This window comes from Scomber japonicus, chromosome 12 (genome assembly GCF_027409825.1).
Source record: "Scomber japonicus isolate fScoJap1 chromosome 12, fScoJap1.pri, whole genome shotgun sequence".
Taxonomy (NCBI): Eukaryota; Metazoa; Chordata; class Actinopteri; order Scombriformes; family Scombridae; genus Scomber; species Scomber japonicus.
The window spans coordinates 405,001-421,973 of NC_070589.1; the positions used below are offsets into that span (position 1 = coordinate 405,001).

The 16,973-nt window shown below is 49.0% G+C and overlaps 29 non-coding genes across 29 annotated transcripts; all 29 read right to left on the reverse strand.

Moving 5' to 3' along the window:
* Positions 1 to 108: 108 nt before the first annotated feature.
* Positions 109 to 227, reverse strand: LOC128370644 (5S ribosomal RNA). The gene has a single exon (XR_008322732.1). It is a non-coding gene; the product is annotated as a 5S ribosomal RNA (ribosomal RNA).
* A 412-nt stretch (positions 228 to 639) lies between these two features.
* Positions 640 to 759, reverse strand: LOC128369907 (5S ribosomal RNA). Its single transcript, XR_008322071.1, has one exon. It is a non-coding gene; the product is annotated as a 5S ribosomal RNA (ribosomal RNA).
* A 413-nt stretch (positions 760 to 1,172) lies between these two features.
* Positions 1,173 to 1,291, reverse strand: LOC128370518 (5S ribosomal RNA). Its single transcript, XR_008322615.1, has one exon. It is a non-coding gene; the product is annotated as a 5S ribosomal RNA (ribosomal RNA).
* A 413-nt stretch (positions 1,292 to 1,704) lies between these two features.
* On the reverse strand, positions 1,705 to 1,823 carry LOC128369979 (5S ribosomal RNA). Its single transcript, XR_008322133.1, has one exon. It is a non-coding gene; the product is annotated as a 5S ribosomal RNA (ribosomal RNA).
* Positions 1,824 to 2,236: 413 nt separating this feature from the next.
* Positions 2,237 to 2,355, reverse strand: LOC128369991 (5S ribosomal RNA). The gene has a single exon (XR_008322144.1). It is a non-coding gene; the product is annotated as a 5S ribosomal RNA (ribosomal RNA).
* A 411-nt stretch (positions 2,356 to 2,766) lies between these two features.
* Positions 2,767 to 2,885, reverse strand: LOC128370002 (5S ribosomal RNA). The gene has a single exon (XR_008322155.1). It is a non-coding gene; the product is annotated as a 5S ribosomal RNA (ribosomal RNA).
* Positions 2,886 to 3,298: 413 nt separating this feature from the next.
* Positions 3,299 to 3,417, reverse strand: LOC128370291 (5S ribosomal RNA). The gene has a single exon (XR_008322402.1). It is a non-coding gene; the product is annotated as a 5S ribosomal RNA (ribosomal RNA).
* A 412-nt stretch (positions 3,418 to 3,829) lies between these two features.
* LOC128370015 (5S ribosomal RNA) lies at positions 3,830 to 3,948 on the reverse strand. The gene has a single exon (XR_008322167.1). It is a non-coding gene; the product is annotated as a 5S ribosomal RNA (ribosomal RNA).
* A 412-nt stretch (positions 3,949 to 4,360) lies between these two features.
* LOC128369927 (5S ribosomal RNA) lies at positions 4,361 to 4,479 on the reverse strand. Its single transcript, XR_008322088.1, has one exon. It is a non-coding gene; the product is annotated as a 5S ribosomal RNA (ribosomal RNA).
* Positions 4,480 to 4,891: 412 nt separating this feature from the next.
* On the reverse strand, positions 4,892 to 5,010 carry LOC128370026 (5S ribosomal RNA). The gene has a single exon (XR_008322178.1). It is a non-coding gene; the product is annotated as a 5S ribosomal RNA (ribosomal RNA).
* Positions 5,011 to 5,423: 413 nt separating this feature from the next.
* LOC128369928 (5S ribosomal RNA) lies at positions 5,424 to 5,542 on the reverse strand. Its single transcript, XR_008322089.1, has one exon. It is a non-coding gene; the product is annotated as a 5S ribosomal RNA (ribosomal RNA).
* Positions 5,543 to 5,954: 412 nt separating this feature from the next.
* LOC128370038 (5S ribosomal RNA) lies at positions 5,955 to 6,073 on the reverse strand. Its single transcript, XR_008322187.1, has one exon. It is a non-coding gene; the product is annotated as a 5S ribosomal RNA (ribosomal RNA).
* A 414-nt stretch (positions 6,074 to 6,487) lies between these two features.
* On the reverse strand, positions 6,488 to 6,606 carry LOC128370049 (5S ribosomal RNA). Its single transcript, XR_008322198.1, has one exon. It is a non-coding gene; the product is annotated as a 5S ribosomal RNA (ribosomal RNA).
* A 414-nt stretch (positions 6,607 to 7,020) lies between these two features.
* Positions 7,021 to 7,139, reverse strand: LOC128370060 (5S ribosomal RNA). The gene has a single exon (XR_008322209.1). It is a non-coding gene; the product is annotated as a 5S ribosomal RNA (ribosomal RNA).
* Positions 7,140 to 7,552: 413 nt separating this feature from the next.
* Positions 7,553 to 7,671, reverse strand: LOC128370073 (5S ribosomal RNA). The gene has a single exon (XR_008322220.1). It is a non-coding gene; the product is annotated as a 5S ribosomal RNA (ribosomal RNA).
* A 413-nt stretch (positions 7,672 to 8,084) lies between these two features.
* Positions 8,085 to 8,203, reverse strand: LOC128370685 (5S ribosomal RNA). Its single transcript, XR_008322771.1, has one exon. It is a non-coding gene; the product is annotated as a 5S ribosomal RNA (ribosomal RNA).
* Positions 8,204 to 8,616: 413 nt separating this feature from the next.
* LOC128370084 (5S ribosomal RNA) lies at positions 8,617 to 8,735 on the reverse strand. The gene has a single exon (XR_008322231.1). It is a non-coding gene; the product is annotated as a 5S ribosomal RNA (ribosomal RNA).
* Positions 8,736 to 9,148: 413 nt separating this feature from the next.
* On the reverse strand, positions 9,149 to 9,267 carry LOC128370096 (5S ribosomal RNA). Its single transcript, XR_008322242.1, has one exon. It is a non-coding gene; the product is annotated as a 5S ribosomal RNA (ribosomal RNA).
* Positions 9,268 to 9,680: 413 nt separating this feature from the next.
* On the reverse strand, positions 9,681 to 9,799 carry LOC128370108 (5S ribosomal RNA). The gene has a single exon (XR_008322250.1). It is a non-coding gene; the product is annotated as a 5S ribosomal RNA (ribosomal RNA).
* A 414-nt stretch (positions 9,800 to 10,213) lies between these two features.
* Positions 10,214 to 10,332, reverse strand: LOC128370120 (5S ribosomal RNA). The gene has a single exon (XR_008322256.1). It is a non-coding gene; the product is annotated as a 5S ribosomal RNA (ribosomal RNA).
* Positions 10,333 to 10,744: 412 nt separating this feature from the next.
* On the reverse strand, positions 10,745 to 10,863 carry LOC128369886 (5S ribosomal RNA). The gene has a single exon (XR_008322050.1). It is a non-coding gene; the product is annotated as a 5S ribosomal RNA (ribosomal RNA).
* A 412-nt stretch (positions 10,864 to 11,275) lies between these two features.
* Positions 11,276 to 11,394, reverse strand: LOC128370132 (5S ribosomal RNA). The gene has a single exon (XR_008322263.1). It is a non-coding gene; the product is annotated as a 5S ribosomal RNA (ribosomal RNA).
* A 413-nt stretch (positions 11,395 to 11,807) lies between these two features.
* LOC128370630 (5S ribosomal RNA) lies at positions 11,808 to 11,927 on the reverse strand. The gene has a single exon (XR_008322719.1). It is a non-coding gene; the product is annotated as a 5S ribosomal RNA (ribosomal RNA).
* Positions 11,928 to 12,340: 413 nt separating this feature from the next.
* On the reverse strand, positions 12,341 to 12,459 carry LOC128370595 (5S ribosomal RNA). Its single transcript, XR_008322686.1, has one exon. It is a non-coding gene; the product is annotated as a 5S ribosomal RNA (ribosomal RNA).
* Positions 12,460 to 12,872: 413 nt separating this feature from the next.
* LOC128370596 (5S ribosomal RNA) lies at positions 12,873 to 12,991 on the reverse strand. Its single transcript, XR_008322687.1, has one exon. It is a non-coding gene; the product is annotated as a 5S ribosomal RNA (ribosomal RNA).
* A 413-nt stretch (positions 12,992 to 13,404) lies between these two features.
* LOC128370631 (5S ribosomal RNA) lies at positions 13,405 to 13,524 on the reverse strand. Its single transcript, XR_008322720.1, has one exon. It is a non-coding gene; the product is annotated as a 5S ribosomal RNA (ribosomal RNA).
* A 413-nt stretch (positions 13,525 to 13,937) lies between these two features.
* On the reverse strand, positions 13,938 to 14,056 carry LOC128370597 (5S ribosomal RNA). The gene has a single exon (XR_008322688.1). It is a non-coding gene; the product is annotated as a 5S ribosomal RNA (ribosomal RNA).
* A 413-nt stretch (positions 14,057 to 14,469) lies between these two features.
* LOC128370598 (5S ribosomal RNA) lies at positions 14,470 to 14,588 on the reverse strand. Its single transcript, XR_008322689.1, has one exon. It is a non-coding gene; the product is annotated as a 5S ribosomal RNA (ribosomal RNA).
* A 413-nt stretch (positions 14,589 to 15,001) lies between these two features.
* On the reverse strand, positions 15,002 to 15,120 carry LOC128370668 (5S ribosomal RNA). Its single transcript, XR_008322755.1, has one exon. It is a non-coding gene; the product is annotated as a 5S ribosomal RNA (ribosomal RNA).
* Positions 15,121 to 16,973: the final 1,853 nt, after the last annotated feature.

Here is a 16,973-nt window from a genome sequence, read left to right on the forward strand (position 1 = left end):
CGTGCATTCAGACACAGCTGGAATGATTGCAGCTTTTGTTCCTCAAAGCCCTGTGTGCGGTGATGGAGCAACAGCGCCCTCCTTTGGTGACAGCTGAGAGGGAAAAAAAGCTTACAGCACATGGTATTCCCAGGCGGTCTCCCATCCAAGTACTAACCAGGCCCGACCCTGCTTAGCTTCCGAGATCAGACGAGATCGGGCGTGTTCAGGGTGGTATGGCCGTAAGCTACGAAACAGGCCGCAGAAAGCCCATTTAAACATGCTGTGACACCACTGACAGTTGCTCACACCAGCTGAGTGGCGGATAATGGTGTCTCAGCCATCAAACACATGCTATCCTTTAACAGTACTTTGATAGGAATAGTTTTTTTTTTCTGCGGAGAAACACACAGCTGGAAGGACTGCAACCTTGTTCCTCAGGCCATTTGTGTACATGCGGGATGATTGCAGGCTTTTTACAGGCTGTAACAGTGAGAACTGGAACCCTAAAAACTACTTGGAAAGTGAGGCGTCTCAGTGCCACCTCTCTGGCGTGCATTCAGACACAGCTGGAATGATTGCAGCTTTTGTTCCTCAAAGCCCTGTGTGCGGTGATGGAGCAACAGCGCCCTCCTTTGGTGACAGCTGAGAGGGAAAAAAAGCTTACAGCACCTGGTATTTCCCAGGCGGTCTCCCATCCAAGTACTAACCAGGCCCGACCCTGCTTAGCTTCCGAGATCAGACGAGATTGGGCGTGTTCAGGGTGGTATGGCCGTAAGCGACGAAACAGGCCGCAGAAAGCCCATTTAAACATGCTGTGACACCACTGACAGTTGCTCACACCAGCTGAGTGGCGGATAATGGTGTCTCAGCCATCAAACACATGCTATCCTTTAACAGTACTTTGATAGGAATAGTTTTTTTTTTTCTGCGCAGAAACACACAGCTGGAAGGACTGCAACCTTGTTCCTCAGGCCATTTGTGTACATGCGGGATGATTGCAGGCTTTTTACAGGCTGTAACAGTGAGAACTGGAACCCTAAAAACTACTTGGAAAGTGAGGCGTCTCAGTGCCACCTCTCTGGCGTGCATTCAGACACAGCTGGAATGATTGCAGCTTTTGTTCCTCAAAGCCCTGTGTGCGGTGATGGAGCAACAGCGCCCTCCTTTGGTGACAGCTGAGAGGGAAAAAAAGCTTATAGCACCTGGTATTCCCAGGCGGTCTCCCATCCAAGTACTAACCAGGCCCGACCCTGCTTAGCTTCCGAGATCAGACGAGATCGGGTGTGTTCAGGGTGGTATGGCCGTAAGCTACGAAACAGGCCGCAGAAAGCCCATTTAAACATGCTGTGACACCACTGACAGTTGCTCACACCAGCTGAGTGGCGGATAATGGTGTCTCAGCCATCAAACACATGCTATCCTTTAACAGTACTTTGATAGGAATAGTTTTTTTTTTTCTGCGGAGAAACACACAGCTGGAAGGACTGCAACCTTGTTCCTCAGGCCATTTGTGTACATGCGGGATGATTGCAGGCTTTTTACAGGCTGTAACAGTGAGAACTGGAACCCTAAAAACTACTTGGAAAGTGAGGCGTCTCAGTGCCACCTCTCTGGCGTGCATTCAGACACAGCTGGAATGATTGCAGCTTTTGTTCCTCAAAGCCCTGTGTGCGGTGATGGAGCAACAGCGCCCTCCTTTGGTGACAGCTGAGAGGGAAAAAAAGCTTACAGCACCTGGTATTCCCAGGCGGTCTCCCATCCAAGTACTAACCAGGCCCGACCCTGCTTAGCTTCCGAGATCAGACGAGATCGGGCGTGTTCAGGGTGGTATGGCCGTAAGCTACGAAACAGGCCGCAGAAAGCCCATTTAAACATGCTGTGACACCACTGACAGTTGCTCACACCAGCTGAGTGGCGGATAATGGTGTCTCAGCCATCAAACACATGCTATCCTTTAACAGTACTTTGATAGGAATAGTTGTTTTTTTTCTGCGGAGAAACACACAGCTGGAAGGACTGCAACCTTGTTCCTCAGGCCATTTGTGTACATGCGGGATGATTGCAGGCTTTTTACAGGCTGTAACAGTGAGAACTGGAACCCTAAAAACTACTTGGAAAGTGAGGCGTCTCAGTGCCACCTCTCTGGCGTGCATTCAGACACAGCTGGAATGATTGCAGCTTTTGTTCCTCAAAGCCCTGTGTGCGGTGATGGAGCAACAGCGCCCTCCTTTGGTGACAGCTGAGAGGGAAAAAAAGCTTACAGCACCTGGTATTCCCAGGCGGTCTCCCATCCAAGTACTAACCAGGCCCGACCCTGCTTAGCTTCCGAGATCAGACGAGATCGGGCGTGTTCAGGGTGGTATGGCCGTAAGCTACGAAACAGGCCGCAGAAAGCCCATTTAAACATGCTGTGACACCACTGACAGTTGCTCACACCAGCTGAGTGGCGGATAATGGTGTCTCAGCCATCAAACACATGCTATCCTTTAACAGTACTTTGATAGGAATAGTTGTTTTTTTTCTGCGGAGAAACACAGCTGGAAGGACTGCAACCTTGTTCCTCAGGCCATTTGTGTACATGCGGGATGATTGCAGGCTTTTTACAGGCTGTAACAGTGAGAACTGGAACCCTAAAAACTACTTGGAAAGTGAGGCGTCTCAGTGCCACCTCTCTGGCGTGCATTCAGACACAGCTGGAATGATTGCAGCTTTTGTTCCTCAAAGCCCTGTGTGCGGTGATGGAGCAACAGCGCCCTCCTTTGGTGACAGCTGAGAGGGAAAAAAAGCTTACAGCACCTGGTATTCCCAGGCGGTCTCCCATCCAAGTACTAACCAGGCCCGACCCTGCTTAGCTTCCGAGATCAGACGAGATCGGGCGTGTTCAGGGTGGTATGGCCGTAAGCGACGAAACAGGCCGCAGAAAGCCCATTTAAACATGCTGTGACACCACTGACAGTTGCTCACACCAGCTGAGTGGCGGATAATGGTGTCTCAGCCATCAAACACATGCTATCCTTTAACAGTACTTTGATAGGAATAGTTTTTTTTTTTCTGCGGAGAAACACACAGCTGGAAGGACTGCAACCTTGTTCCTCAGGCCATTTGTGTACATGCGGGATGATTGCAGGCTTTTTACAGGCTGTAACAGTGAGAACTGGAACCCTAAAAACTACTTGGAAAGTGAGGCGTCTCAGTGCCACCTCTCTGGCGTGCATTCAGACACAGCTGGAATGATTGCAGCTTTTGTTCCTCAAAGCCCTGTGTGCGGTGATGGAGCAACAGCGCCCTCCTTTGGTGACAGCTGAGAGGGAAAAAAGGCTTACAGCACCTGGTATTCCCAGGCGGTCTCCCATCCAAGTACTAACCAGGCCCGACCCTGCTTAGCTTCCGAGATCAGACGAGATCGGGCGTGTTCAGGGTGGTATGGCCGTAAGCGACGAAACAGGCCGCAGAAAGCCCATTTAAACATGCTGTGACACCACTGACAGTTGCTCACACCAGCTGAGTGGCGGATAATGGTGTCTCAGCCATCAAACACATGCTATCCTTTAACAGTACTTTGATAGGAATAGTTTTTTTTTTCTGCGGAGAAACACACAGCTGGAAGGACTGCAACCTTGTTCCTCAGGCCATTTGTGTACATGCGGGATGATTGCAGGCTTTTTACAGGCTGTAACAGTGAGAACTGGAACCCTAAAAACTACTTGGAAAGTGAGGCGTCTCAGTGCCACCTCTCTGGCGTGCATTCAGACACAGCTGGAATGATTGCAGCTTTTGTTCCTCAAAGCCCTGTGTGCGGTGATGGAGCAACAGCGCCCTCCTTTGGTGACAGCTGAGAGGGAAAAAAAGCTTACAGCACCTGGTATTCCCAGGCGGTCTCCCATCCAAGTACTAACCAGGCCCGACCCTGCTTAGCTTCCGAGATCAGACGAGATCGGGCGTGTTCAGGGTGGTATGGCCGTAAGCAAGAAACAGGCCGCAGAAAGCCCATTTAAACATGCTGTGACACCACTGACAGTTGCTCACACCAGCTGAGTGGCGGATAATGGTGTCTCAGCCATCAAACACATGCTATCCTTTAACAGTACTTTGATAGGAATAGTTTTTTTTTTTCTGCGGAGAAACACACAGCTGGAAGGACTGCAACCTTGTTCCTCAGGCCATTTGTGTACATGCGGGATGATTGCAGGCTTTTTACAGGCTGTAACAGTGAGAACTGGAACCCTAAAAGCTACTTGGAAAGTGAGGCGTCTCAGTGCCACCTCTCTGGCGTGCATTCAGACACAGCTGGAATGATTGCAGCTTTTGTTCCTCAAAGCCCTGTGTGCGGTGATGGAGCAACAGCGCCCTCCTTTGGTGACAGCTGAGAGGGAAAAAAAGCTTACAGCACCTGGTATTCCCAGGCGGTCTCCCATCCAAGTACTAACCAGGCCCGACCCTGCTTAGCTTCCCAGATCAGACGAGATCGGGCTTGTTCAGGGTGGTATGGCCGTAAGCTACGAAACAGGCCGCAGAAAGCCCATTTAAACATGCTGTGACACCACTGACAGTTGCTCACACCAGCTGAGTGGCGGATAATGGTGTCTCAGCCATCAAACACATGCTATCCTTTAACAGTACTTTGATAGGAATAGTTTTTTTTTTCTGCGGAGAAACACACAGCTGGAAGGACTGCAACCTTGTTCCTCAGGCCATTTGTGTACATGCGGGATGATTGCAGGCTTTTTACAGGCTGTAACAGTGAGAACTGGAACCCTAAAAACTACTTGGAAAGTGAGGCGTCTCAGTGCCACCTCTCTGGCGTGCATTCAGACACAGCTGGAATGATTGCAGCTTTTGTTCCTCAAAGCCCTGTGTGCGGTGATGGAGCAACAGCGCCCTCCTTTGGTGACAGCTGAGAGGGAAAAAAAGCTTACAGCACCTGGTATTCCCAGGCGGTCTCCCATCCAAGTACTAACCAGGCCCGACCCTGCTTAGCTTCCGAGATCAGACGAGATCGGGCGTGTTCAGGGTGGTATGGCCGTAAGCTACGAAACAGGCCGCAGAAAGCCCATTTAAACATGCTGTGACACCACTGACAGTTGCTCACACCAGCTGAGTGGCGGATAATGGTGTCTCAGCCATCAAACACATGCTATCCTTTAACAGTACTTTGATAGGAATAGTTGTTTTTTTTCTGCGGAGAAACACACAGCTGGAAGGACTGCAACCTTGTTCCTCAGGCCATTTGTGTACATGCGGGATGATTGCAGGCTTTTTACAGGCTGTAACAGTGAGAACTGGAACCCTAAAAACTACTTGGAAAGTGAGGCGTCTCAGTGCCACCTCTCTGGCGTGCATTCAGACACAGCTGGAATGATTGCAGCTTTTGTTCCTCAAAGCCCTGTGTGCGGTGATGGAGCAACAGCGCCCTCCTTTGGTGACAGCTGAGAGGGAAAAAAAGCTTACAGCACCTGGTATTCCCAGGCGGTCTCCCATCCAAGTACTAACCAGGCCCGACCCTGCTTAGCTTCCCAGATCAGACGAGATCGGGCTTGTTCAGGGTGGTATGGCCGTAAGCTACGAAACAGGCCGCAGAAAGCCCATTTAAACATGCTGTGACACCACTGACAGTTGCTCACACCAGCTGAGTGGCGGATAATGGTGTCTCAGCCATCAAACACATGCTATCCTTTAACAGTACTTTGATAGGAATAGTTTTTTTTTTCTGCGGAGAAACACACAGCTGGAAGGACTGCAACCTTGTTCCTCAGGCCATTTGTGTACATGCGGGATGATTGCAGGCTTTTTACAGGCTGTAACAGTGAGAACTGGAACCCTAAAAACTACTTGGAAAGTGAGGCGTCTCAGTGCCACCTCTCTGGCGTGCATTCAGACACAGCTGGAATGATTGCAGCTTTTGTTCCTCAAAGCCCTGTGTGCGGTGATGGAGCAACAGCGCCCTCCTTTGGTGACAGCTGAGAGGGAAAAAAAGCTTACAGCACCTGGTATTCCCAGGCGGTCTCCCATCCAAGTACTAACCAGGCCCGACCCTGCTTAGCTTCCGAGATCAGACGAGATCGGGCGTGTTCAGGGTGGTATGGCCGTAAGCTACGAAACAGGCCGCAGAAAGCCCATTTAAACATGCTGTGACACCACTGACAGTTGCTCACACCAGCTGAGTGGCGAATAATGGTGTCTCAGCCATCAAACACATGCTATCCTTTAACAGTACTTTGATAGGAATAGTTTTTTTTTTTTCTGCGGAGAAACACACAGCTGGAAGGACTGCAACCTTGTTCCTCAGGCCATTTGTGTACATGCGGGATGATTGCAGGCTTTTTACAGGCTGTAACAGTGAGAACTGGAACCCTAAAAACTACTTGGAAAGTGAGGCGTCTCAGTGCCACCTCTCTGGCGTGCATTCAGACACAGCTGGAATGATTGCAGCTTTTGTTCCTCAAAGCCCTGTGTGCGGTGATGGAGCAACAGCGCCCTCCTTTGGTGACAGCTGACAGGGAAAAAAAGCTTACAGCACCTGGTATTCCCAGGCGGTCTCCCATCCAAGTACTAACCAGGCCCGACCCTGCTTAGCTTCCGAGATCAGACGAGATCGGGCGTGTTCAGGGTGGTATGGCCGTAAGCTACGAAACGGGCCGCAGAAAGCCCATTTAAACATGCTGTGACACCACTGACAGTTGCTCACACCAGCTGAGTGGCGGATAATGGTGTCTCGGCCATCAAACACATGCTATCCTTTAACAGTACTTTGATAGGAATAGTTTTTTTTTTTTCTGCGGAGAAACACACAGCTGGAAGGACTGCAACCTTGTTCCTCAGGCCATTTGTGTACATGCGGGATGATTGCAGGCTTTTTACAGGCTGTAACAGTGAGAACTGGAACCCTAAAAACTACTTGGAAAGTGAGGCGTCTCAGTGCCACCTCTCTGGCGTGCATTCAGACACAGCTGGAATGATTGCAGCTTTTGTTCCTCAAAGCCCTGTGTGCGGTGATGGAGCAACAGCGCCCTCCTTTGGTGACAGCTGACAGGGAAAAAAAGCTTACAGCACCTGGTATTCCCAGGCGGTCTCCCATCCAAGTACTAACCAGGCCCGACCCTGCTTAGCTTCCGAGATCAGACGAGATCGGGCGTGTTCAGGGTGGTATGGCCGTAAGCTACAAAACAGGCCGCAGAAAGCCCATTTAAACATGCTGTGACACCACTGACAGTTGCTCACACCAGCTGAGTGGCGGATAATGGTGTCTCAGCCATCAAACACATGCTATCCTTTAACAGTACTTTGATAGGAATAGTTTTTTTTTTTCTGCGGAGAAACACACAGCTGGAAGGACTGCAACCTTGTTCCTCAGGCCATTTGTGTACATGCGGGATGATTGCAGGCTTTTTACAGGCTGTAACAGTGAGAACTGGAACCCTAAAAACTACTTGGAAAGTGAGGCGTCTCAGTGCCACCTCTCTGGCGTGCATTCAGACACAGCTGGAATGATTGCAGCTTTTGTTCCTCAAAGCCCTGTGTGCGGTGATGGAGCAACAGCGCCCTCCTTTGGTGACAGCTGAGAGGGAAAAAAAGCTTACAGCACCTGGTATTCCCAGGCGGTCTCCCATCCAAGTACTAACCAGGCCCGACCCTGCTTAGCTTCCGAGATCAGACGAGATCGGGCGTGTTCAGGGTGGTATGGCCGTAAGCTACGAAACAGGCCGCAGAAAGCCCATTTAAACATGCTGTGACACCACTGACAGTTGCTCACACCAGCTGAGTGGCGGATAATGGTGTCTCAGCCATCAAACACATGCTATCCTTTAACAGTACTTTGATAGGAATAGTTTTTTTTTTTCTGCGGAGAAACACACAGCTGGAAGGACTGCAACCTTGTTCCTCAGGCCATTTGTGTACATGCGGGATGATTGCAGGCTTTTTACAGGCTGTAACAGTGAGAACTGGAACCCTAAAAACTACTTGGAAAGTGAGGCGTCTCAGTGCCACCTCTCTGGCGTGCATTCAGACACAGCTGGAATGATTGCAGCTTTTGTTCCTCAAAGCCCTGTGTGCGGTGATGGAGCAACAGCGCCCTCCTTTGGTGACAGCTGAGAGGGAAAAAAAGCTTACAGCACCTGGTAATCCCAGGCGGTCTCCCATCCAAGTACTAACCAGGCCCGACCCTGCTTAGCTTCCGAGATCAGACGAGATCGGGCGTGTTCAGGGTGGTATGGCCGTAAGCTACGAAACAGGCCGCAGAAAGCCCATTTAAACATGCTGTGACACCACTGACAGTTGCTCACACCAGCTGAGTGGCGGATAATGGTGTCTCAGCCATCAAACACATGCTATCCTTTAACAGTACTTTGATAGGAATAGTTTTTTTTTTTCTGCGGAGAAACACACAGCTGGAAGGACTGCAACCTTGTTCCTCAGGCCATTTGTGTACATGCGGGATGATTGCAGGCTTTTTACAGGCTGTAACAGTGAGAACTGGAACCCTAAAAACTACTTGGAAAGTGAGGCGTCTCAGTGCCACCTCTCTGGCGTGCATTCAGACACAGCTGGAATGATTGCAGCTTTTGTTCCTCAAAGCCCTGTGTGCGGTGATGGAGCAACAGCGCCCTCCTTTGGTGACAGCTGAGAGGGAAAAAAAGCTTACAGCACCTGGTATTCCCAGGCGGTCTCCCATCCAAGTACTAACCAGGCCCGACCCTGCTTAGCTTCCGAGATCAGACGAGATCGGGCGTGTTCAGGGTGGTATGGCCGTAAGCTACAAAACAGGCCGCAGAAAGCCCATTTAAACATGCTGTGACACCACTGACAGTTGCTCACACCAGCTGAGTGGCGGATAATGGTGTCTCAGCCATCAAACACATGCTATCCTTTAACAGTACTTTGATAGGAATAGTTTTTTTTTTTCTGCGGAGAAACACACAGCTGGAAGGACTGCAACCTTGTTCCTCAGGCCATTTGTGTACATGCGGGATGATTGCAGGCTTTTTACAGGCTGTAACAGTGAGAACTGGAACCCTAAAAACTACTTGGAAAGTGAGGCGTCTCAGTGCCACCTCTCTGGCGTGCATTCAGACACAGCTGGAATGATTGCAGCTTTTGTTCCTCAAAGCCCTGTGTGCGGTGATGGAGCAACAGCGCCCTCCTTTGGTGACAGCTGAGAGGGAAAAAAAGCTTACAGCACCTGGTATTCCCAGGCGGTCTCCCATCCAAGTACTAACCAGGCCCGACCCTGCTTAGCTTCCGAGATCAGACGAGATCGGGCGTGTTCAGGGTGGTATGGCCGTAAGCTACGAAACAGGCCGCAGAAAGCCCATTTAAACATGCTGTGACACCACTGACAGTTGCTCACACCAGCTGAGTGGCGGATAATGGTGTCTCAGCCATCAAACACATGCTATCCTTTAACAGTACTTTGATAGGAATAGTTTTTTTTTTTCTGCGGAGAAACACACAGCTGGAAGGACTGCAACCTTGTTCCTCAGGCCATTTGTGTACATGCGGGATGATTGCAGGCTTTTTACAGGCTGTAACAGTGAGAACTGGAACCCTAAAAACTACTTGGAAAGTGAGGCGTCTCAGTGCCACCTCTCTGGCGTGCATTCAGACACAGCTGGAATGATTGCAGCTTTTGTTCCTCAAAGCCCTGTGTGCGGTGATGGAGCAACAGCGCCCTCCTTTGGTGACAGCTGACAGGGAAAAAAAGCTTACAGCACCTGGTATTCCCAGGCGGTCTCCCATCCAAGTACTAACCAGGCCCGACCCTGCTTAGCTTCCGAGATCAGACGAGATCGGGCGTGTTCAGGGTGGTATGGCCGTAAGCTACGAAACGGGCCGCAGAAAGCCCATTTAAACATGCTGTGACACCACTGACAGTTGCTCACACCAGCTGAGTGGCGGATAATGGTGTCTCAGCCATCAAACACATGCTATCCTTTAACAGTACTTTGATAGGAATAGTTTTTTTTTTTTCTGCGGAGAAACACACAGCTGGAAGGACTGCAACCTTGTTCCTCAGGCCATTTGTGTACATGCGGGATGATTGCAGGCTTTTTACAGGCTGTAACAGTGAGAACTGGAACCCTAAAAACTACTTGGAAAGTGAGGCGTCTCAGTGCCAAATCTCTGGCGTGCATTCAGACACAGCTGGAATGATTGCAGCTTTTGTTCCTCAAAGCCCTGTGTGCGGTGATGGAGCAACAGCGCCCTCCTTTGGTGACAGCTGACAGGGAAAAAAAGCTTACAGCACCTGGTATTCCCAGGCGGTCTCCCATCCAAGTACTAACCAGGCCCGACCCTGCTTAGCTTCCGAGATCAGACGAGATCGGGCGTGTTCAGGGTGGTATGGCCGTAAGCAAGAAACAGGCCGCAGAAAGCCCATTTAAACATGCTGTGACACCACTGACAGTTGCTCACACCAGCTGAGTGGCGGATAATGGTGTCTCAGCCATCAAACACATGCTATCCTTTAACAGTACTTTGATAGGAATAGTTTTTTTTTTTCTGCGGAGAAACACACAGCTGGAAGGACTGCAACCTTGTTCCTCAGGCCATTTGTGTACATGCGGGATGATTGCAGGCTTTTTACAGGCTGTAACAGTGAGAACTGGAACCCTAAAAACTACTTGGAAAGTGAGGCGTCTCAGTGCCACCTCTCTGGCGTGCATTCAGACACAGCTGGAATGATTGCAGCTTTTGTTCCTCAAAGCCCTGTGTGCGGTGATGGAGCAACAGCGCCCTCCTTTGGTGACAGCTGAGAGGGAAAAAAAGCTTACAGCACCTGGTATTTCCAGGCGGTCTCCCATCCAAGTACTAACCAGGCCCGACCCTGCTTAGCTTCCAAGATCAGACGAGATCGGGCGTGTTCAGGGTGGTATGGCCGTAAGCTACGAAACAGGCCGCAGAAAGCCCATTTAAACATGCTGTGACACCACTGACAGTTGCTCACACCAGCTGAGTGGCGGATAATGGTGTCTCAGCCATCAAACACATGCTATCCTTTAACAGTACTTTGATAGGAATAGTTTTTTTTTTCTGCGGAGAAACACACAGCTGGAAGGACTGCAACCTTGTTCCTCAGGCCATTTGTGTACATGCGGGATGATTGCAGGCTTTTTACAGGCTGTAACAGTGAGAACTGGAACCCTAAAAACTACTTGGAAAGTGAGGCGTCTCAGTGCCACCTCTCTGGCGTGCATTCAGACACAGCTGGAATGATTGCAGCTTTTGTTCCTCAAAGCCCTGTGTGCGGTGATGGAGCAACAGCGCCCTCCTTTGGTGACAGCTGAGAGGGAAAAAAAGCTTACAGCACCTGGTATTCCCAGGCGGTCTCCCATCCAAGTACTAACCAGGCCCGACCCTGCTTAGCTTCCGAGATCAGACGAGATCGGGCGTGTTCAGGGTGGTATGGCCGTAAGCTACGAAACAGGCCGCAGAAAGCCCATTTAAACATGCTGTGACACCACTGACAGTTGCTCACACCAGCTGAGTGGCGGATAATGGTGTCTCAGCCATCAAACACATGCTATCCTTTAACAGTACTTTGATAGGAATAGTTTTTTTTTTTCTGCGGAGAAACACACAGCTGGAAGGACTGCAACCTTGTTCCTCAGGCCATTTGTGTACATGCGGGATGATTGCAGGCTTTTTACAGGCTGTAACAGTGAGAACTGGAACCCTAAAAACTACTTGGAAAGTGAGGCGTCTCAGTGCCACCTCTCTGGCGTGCATTCAGACACAGCTGGAATGATTGCAGCTTTTGTTCCTCAAAGCCCTGTGTGCGGTGATGGAGCAACAGCGCCCTCCTTTGGTGACAGCTGAGAGGGAAAAAAAGCTTACAGCACCTGGTATTTCCCAGGCGGTCTCCCATCCAAGTACTAACCAGGCCCGACCCTGCTTAGCTTCCGAGATCAGACGAGATCGGGCGTGTTCAGGGTGGTATGGCTGTAAGCGACGAAACAGGCCGCAGAAAGCCCATTTAAACATGCTGTGACACCACTGACAGTTGCTCACACCAGCTGAGTGGCGGATAATGGTGTCTCAGCCATCAAACACATGCTATCCTTTAACAGTACTTTGATAGAAATAGTTTTTTTTTTTCTACGGAGAAACACACAGCTGGAAGGACTGCAACCTTGTTCCTCAGGCCATTTGTGTACATGCGGGATGATTGCAGGCTTTTTACAGGCTGTAACAGTGAGAACTGGAACCCTAAAAACTACTTGGAAAGTGAGGCGTCTCAGTGCCACCTCTCTGGCGTGCATTCAGACACAGCTGGAATGATTGCAGCTTTTGTTCCTCAATGCCCTGTGTGCGGTGATGGAGCAACAGCGCCCTCCTTTGGTGACAGCTGAGAGGGAAAAAAAGCTTACAGCACCTGGTATTCCCAGGCGGTCTCCCATCCAAGTACTAACCAGGCCCGACCCTGCTTAGCTTCCGAGATCAGACGAGATCGGGCGTGTTGAGGGTGGTATGGCCGTAAGCGACGAAACAGGCCGCAGAAAGCCCATTTAAACATGCTGTGACACCACTGACAGTTGCTCACACCAGCTGAGTGGCGGATAATGGTGTCTCAGCCATCAAACACATGCTATCCTTTAACAGTACTTTGATAGGAATAGTTTTTTTTTTTCTGCGGAGAAACACACAGCTGGAAGGACTGCAACCTTGTTCCTCAGGCCATTTGTGTACATGCGGGATGATTGCAGGCTTTTTACAGGCTGTAACAGTGAGAACTGGAACCCTAAAAACTACTTGGAAAGTGAGGCGTCTCAGTGCCACCTCTCTGGCGTGCATTCAGACACAGCTGGAATGATTGCAGCTTTTGTTCCTCAAAGCCCTGTGTGCGGTGATGGAGCAACAGCGCCCTCCTTTGGTGACAGCTGAGAGGGAAAAAAAGCTTACAGCACCTGGTATTCCCAGGCGGTCTCCCATCCAAGTACTAACCAGGCCCGACCCTGCTTAGCTTCCGAGATCAGACGAGATCGGGCGTGTTGAGGGTGGTATGGCCGTAAGCGACGAAACAGGCCGCAGAAAGCCCATTTAAACATGCTGTGACACCACTGACAGTTGCTCACACCAGCTGAGTGGCGGATAATGGTGTCTCAGCCATCAAACACATGCTATCCTTTAACAGTACTTTGATAGGAATAGTTTTTTTTTTTCTGCGGAGAAACACACAGCTGGAAGGACTGCAACCTTGTTCCTCAGGCCATTTGTGTACATGCGGGATGATTGCAGGCTTTTTACAGGCTGTAACAGTGAGAACTGGAACCCTAAAAACTACTTGGAAAGTGAGGCGTCTCAGTGCCACCTCTCTGGCGTGCATTCAGACACAGCTGGAATGATTGCAGCTTTTGTTCCTCAAAGCCCTGTGTGCGGTGATGGAGCAACAGCGCCCTCCTTTGGTGACAGCTGAGAGGGAAAAAAAGCTTACAGCACCTGGTATTTCCCAGGCGGTCTCCCATCCAAGTACTAACCAGGCCCGACCCTGCTTAGCTTCCGAGATCAGACGAGATCGGGCGTGTTCAGGGTGGTATGGCTGTAAGCGACGAAACAGGCCGCAGAAAGCCCATTTAAACATGCTGTGACACCACTGACAGTTGCTCACACCAGCTGAGTGGCGGATAATGGTGTCTCAGCCATCAAACACATGCTATCCTTTAACAGTACTTTGATAGAAATAGTTTTTTTTTTTCTACGGAGAAACACACAGCTGGAAGGACTGCAACCTTGTTCCTCAGGCCATTTGTGTACATGCGGGATGATTGCAGGCTTTTTACAGGCTGTAACAGTGAGAACTGGAACCCTAAAAACTACTTGGAAAGTGAGGCGTCTCAGTGCCACCTCTCTGGCGTGCATTCAGACACAGCTGGAATGATTGCAGCTTTTGTTCCTCAATGCCCTGTGTGCGGTGATGGAGCAACAGCGCCCTCCTTTGGTGACAGCTGAGAGGGAAAAAAAGCTTACAGCACCTGGTATTCCCAGGCGGTCTCCCATCCAAGTACTAACCAGGCCCGACCCTGCTTAGCTTCCGAGATCAGACGAGATCGGGCGTGTTGAGGGTGGTATGGCCGTAAGCGACGAAACAGGCCGCAGAAAGCCCATTTAAACATGCTGTGACACCACTGACAGTTGCTCACACCAGCTGAGTGGCGGATAATGGTGTCTCAGCCATCAAACACATGCTATCCTTTAACAGTACTTTGATAGGAATAGTTTTTTTTTTTCTGCGGAGAAACACACAGCTGGAAGGACTGCAACCTTGTTCCTCAGGCCATTTGTGTACATGCGGGATGATTGCAGGCTTTTTACAGGCTGTAACAGTGAGAACTGGAACCCTAAAAACTACTTGGAAAGTGAGGCGTCTCAGTGCCACCTCTCTGGCGTGCATTCAGACACAGCTGGAATGATTGCAGCTTTTGTTCCTCAAAGCCCTGTGTGCGGTGATGGAGCAACAGCGCCCTCCTTTGGTGACAGCTGAGAGGGAAAAAAAGCTTACAGCACCTGGTATTCCCAGGCGGTCTCCCATCCAAGTACTAACCAGGCCCGACCCTGCTTAGCTTCCGAGATCAGACGAGATCGGGCGTGTTGAGGGTGGTATGGCCGTAAGCGACGAAACAGGCCGCAGAAAGCCCATTTAAACATGCTGTGACACCACTGACAGTTGCTCACACCAGCTGAGTGGCGGATAATGGTGTCTCAGCCATCAAACACATGCTATCCTTTAACAGTACTTTGATAGGAATAGTTTTTTTTTTTCTGCGGAGAAACACACAGCTGGAAGGACTGCAACCTTGTTCCTCAGGCCATTTGTGTACATGCGGGATGATTGCAGGCTTTTTACAGGCTGTAACAGTGAGAACTGGAACCCTAAAAACTACTTGGAAAGTGAGGCGTCTCAGTGCCACCTCTCTGGCGTGCATTCAGACACAGCTGGAATGATTGCAGCTTTTGTTCCTCAAAGCCCTGTGTGCGGTGATGGAGCAACAGCGCCCTCCTTTGGTGACAGCTGAGAGGGAAAAAAAGCTTACAGCACCTGGTATTCCCAGGCGGTCTCCCATCCAAGTACTAACCAGGCCCGACCCTGCTTAGCTTCCGAGATCAGACGAGATTGGGCGTGTTCAGGGTGGTATGGCCGTAAGCGACGAAACAGGCCGCAGAAAGCCCATTTAAACATGCTGTGACACCACTGACAGTTGCTCACACCAGCTGAGTGGCGGATAATGGTGTCTCAGCCATCAAACACATGCTATCCTTTAACAGTACTTTGATAGGAATAGTTTTTTTTTTCTGCGGAGAAACACACAGCTGGAAGGACTGCAACCTTGTTCCTCAGGCCATTTGTGTACATGCGGGATGATTGCAGGCTTTTTACAGGCTGTAACAGTGAGAACTGGAACCCTAAAAACTACTTGGAAAGTGAGGCGTCTCAGTGCCACCTCTCTGGCGTGCATTCAGACACAGCTGGAATGATTGCAGCTTTTGTTCCTCAAAGCCCTGTGTGCGGTGATGGAGCAACAGCGCCCTCCTTTGGTGACAGCTGAGAGGGAAAAAAAGCTTACAGCACCTGGTATTCCCAGGCGGTCTCCAATCCAAGTACTAACCAGGCCCGACCCTGCTTAGCTTCCGAGATCAGACGAGATCGGGCGTGTTTTTTTTGTTTTTTTTTCTTTTTATTATCAAAAATATAAGTTTTTACAAGACATGTTATTTACAAAGAGAACAACAGAAAGAAAATACTAAACAAAACAAAAATAAACTCAATTCATTTGTCACATAAAGCCTGTAGCCAAAACACTCAGGCCAAATAAATGAAAAAAAAAACCCAGACACCATAAAGAAAATATACACCAAAATAAAATTCTCACAAATCTTTGTTTGTGTAGCCTGCAGCCAAAACACTCAGGCCAAATAAATAAAACAAAACCCAGACACCTTAAAGAAAATACACAACAAAATAAAATACTCACAAATATTTATGTTTGTGTAGCCTGCAGCCAAAACGCTCAGGCCAAATAAAAAACCCAAAACAAACCAACATAAAGAAAATACACAACAAAATAGAGTACACACAAATCTTTCTCCACATACAGCCTGCAGCAAAAACCCTCAGGCCAAAAAAAAGAAATAAAAATAAGAACCCAGACAATAAAAAGGAAAAACACGCAAAAAGAAAAACCATAAAAAACCACAAATTATACTCTACGCAAGCCTGTAGCCAAAACACTCAGGCCAAAACAAAAAAAATAAATATATAAATAAATAAACAAACTAAACAAAAAGCAAATTAAAAAAAAAGGAAAAAGGAGAAAAACAAACAACAAAAAACAAAAAACACCGAAAACCAAAACAAACCACACTCTAAAAAAATTCACTGGAGAGGCAAGACTGCTCGCCCCAGTCCATCTGTACCTCTCCATCTTCCCCAATCCTGATGAGGGTACTCCCCATAATGAACCCTCTCTCAAATTCCTCACTATCTACTGATCTGTACATCATGTTGACATCCCTCTTCAATCCACTCCTAAATATGCTCCAGACGTCAGCTTTCCTCTTCTCATAATGGGCCAGATTCCTCCTCAGTTTGACTGCAAACCTTGCATGGCTCAATGTGTAGTTCAAGAGACTCACCCCTTTCATTCTTCCTTCCACTCCAAACAACCACAATTCCTTCCACTCCATTCTCTCTACATATCTTTCATTCCAACACCTGTTAATTAACTCCTTCAATCTCTCAAAATACCTCTGCAACTCCTCACATTCAACAAACTCATGCATACATGTTTCAACTTCCACTCCACATACATCACATTCTTTCTTCACATTCACGTCAAACTTACTTATAATTAAATTATTAAAAACCCTGTTGTGTCTTAAAAGAAAATCAAAATTCTCACATTCACTACTATTCCATTTCACTCTCAGATTCATCCATATTCTTTTCACATCCATGTCATTCATCACTCTCATCCATACTTTCTCTGCAGCTGGTCTCC